Below are 2869 nucleotides of genomic sequence, written 5' to 3'. Positions count from 1 at the left end.
CATTAAAAAAAAGGATTTATTGAGCTGCCCGATGTGTCTGCGCATGCGCTAAAGAATCGGAAACGCATGCGAGAAGATTACGTCACTTAATACTTAAAGTGTAGGTTTTAATTAAATTTGTATTTGATGTTACCTGCACTTTATGTAACATGCATCCAGAGACTGTTTACCACCTGTTTTGGACTTGTGAAAGCACTCGATCACTATGGCAGGGCATCTGTCGCTTCATCCTGGACAATATTCATGACAAATTTGTAGGGATGTCCGATAATGGCTTTTTGCCGACATCCGATATTCCGATATTGTCCAACTCTTAATTACCGATACCGATGTCAACCGATACCGAAATCAACCGATGCCGATATATACAGTCGTGGAATTAACACATTATTATGCCTAATTTGGACAACCAGGCAGGGCCGGCCCGTGGCATAGGCCGTATAGGCAAATGCTAAGGGCGCTGTCCATCAGGGGGCGCCACGCCATTGCCACAAATGTTGGAGAAAAAAAAGAAAAAAAAAGTTGGTACTATTATTTCTAAATACAAAAAATAATCCCACGTTAATTAAAATGCAAAGTAAAGCCTATTTAATAGAAATATTATTTGTTACAACATTACGCCCCCCCTCCCCCTCCCCCCGCACGGTGCGCCCCCTCCCTTCCCGTATCATGACTCTTTTTGGACGTCACCACATCAAAAAATCAACACAAGATGTCAGAACGGCCAAAACTGTCAGGTGCCCAGGGAAGAAAAAAGAGAAAAGAAGAGGTGAAACGAGAAAAAGACAGGGGTAGCAGGTAGGTAACGTTAGCCTACATGAAATTATTTGTCTGTTACAGAATGTGATAGTAACCTGGCTTTTTAGCATTAAGCTAATGTTACATGATTCGGCAATTGCTAATCAATGAATAGCTAGTTCTGCTTTAACGTCGGGTTAATATTGTGGAGGGGGCTAAATTGTTATGGAAAATAATAATGTAACGTTAGGTAATTGCAGTACTCCCACCTTACATTCCTCAGGGACATTTGTATTAGATCTTTTAAGCAGGTGTTTTTTGTTTACATTGTTATTGCCTTCTGGTTAGCTAATGTTTGCCCTGCAGGTAATAGTCACGTTTACACCCCTTTATATATTAGGTATAGTTATAAGCCTAGTTGTTAAAGTGCACATCATTAATGTTACTTAAGCAATATCACATGAGAGGGAATGCTGTTTTTTAATTTGAGCACTGCTGTGATTCGGTTAAAGATAATCATAACATAACATTCTCATATAATATGTTAATTTGCTTTCTTTAAGTAAAAAAAAAGGTCAAAGACAAAGCTATTCGGTTTCTTGTGAGTATATACACTTCACTGCCGATATGGGGGGGCGCCACCTAAAATCTTGCCTAGGGCGCCAGATTGGTTAGGGCCAGGCCTGCAACCAGGTATGGTGAAGATAAGGTACTTTTAAAAATAAAAGATAAAAATAAGATACATAAATTAAAAGCATTTTCTTGAATAAAAAAGAAAGTAAAACAATATAAAAACAGTTACATTAGAAACTAGTAATTAATGAAAATGACTAAAATTAACTGTTAAAGGTTAGTACTGTTAGTGGACCAGCAGGACGCACAATCATGTGTGCTTGCGGACTGTATCCCTTGCAGACTGTATTGATATATATTGATATATAATGTAGGAACCAGAATATTAATAACAGAAAGAAACAACCCTTTTGTGTGAATGAGTGTGAATGAGTGTAAATGGGGGAGGGAGTTTTTTTGGGTTGGTGTACTAATCATAAGTGTATCTTGTGTTTTTTATGTTGATTTAATAATAAAAAAAAACAATAACAAAAAACGATACCGATAAAAAAAAACGATACCGATAATTTCCGCTATTACATTTTAAAGCAGTTTATCGTTTCTATTCATCTCTACAAATTGGTGTTTTGTTTTAAAGATGTGCTATTTGGATTTACATTGTATGAAAAAAAATTTGAAAATGAATTTTACCTTTGCAACCTCATTATACTATTGGCTAACTTGTATATTCATAAATGTAAGTTTCTCAATACCCGACCAGTTTTTTGTGCCTTTAAAAAAGATTCAGAACTCTACATTTAAAAACTCTCTACCTCTAACAACCAAAAAGCTGTGAAAATGATGAAGCTGTGTTCCAAATTTAAGTTAATTACGGAGATTGAGTGAGCCTCTGCCCTTGCACATTGTTTATTATATATATATATATAGCATTCTATTTGAATTGTTACTTTGAATTTACAACCCCCTGGCGGTGTTTTGTACTGTTTTGTACTGTTTTTGTACTTACTTTGATTATTATTTTCAACTGTTTGTAAATGTTGAAATTTATAAATAAAGGTTTATAAAAAAAATAATAATAATAATTTAATTTTTATTTTATTATATTTTTTTTCTTTCCCCTTTTGTTATGTGTGGTTTTGTGTAAATACACATTTGATATGTATATACCAACATAGTCTGTAACCTAAGTTATTTTTTTTATTGTATTTTTTTTTTTTTAAATTGAACAACAAACATACATTTATAAAGCACACAAAAGTCAAGGCACTTTCAACATCAGCGAAAGAAAACAAAACAAGGAAAGAAAACAAAAGTAAATACAGATAGAGTATTAAATAATAATAAATAATAATAATAATAATAATAAACAAAATGGAAAAAAAAGACAAAAATGGCTACCTAAATCACTTTAAATGTTTTTAACAAATACATCAATTTAGGCGGTTTTGTACTCTTTATTATCCTCCAAGATTTGATTGATAATTGTAAACCATTAAGCCAATTAGAAAATGTAGGCCTTACTTTCATAAATCGACATTTATGTCGAAACATTTTTGCC

This window comes from Entelurus aequoreus, linkage group LG21, assembly GCF_033978785.1.
Source record: "Entelurus aequoreus isolate RoL-2023_Sb linkage group LG21, RoL_Eaeq_v1.1, whole genome shotgun sequence".
In the NCBI taxonomy this organism is placed as follows: domain Eukaryota; kingdom Metazoa; phylum Chordata; class Actinopteri; order Syngnathiformes; family Syngnathidae; genus Entelurus; species Entelurus aequoreus.
The sequence above is the reverse complement of the archived record's forward strand: the minus strand, read 5'-3'. Positions refer to the sequence as shown.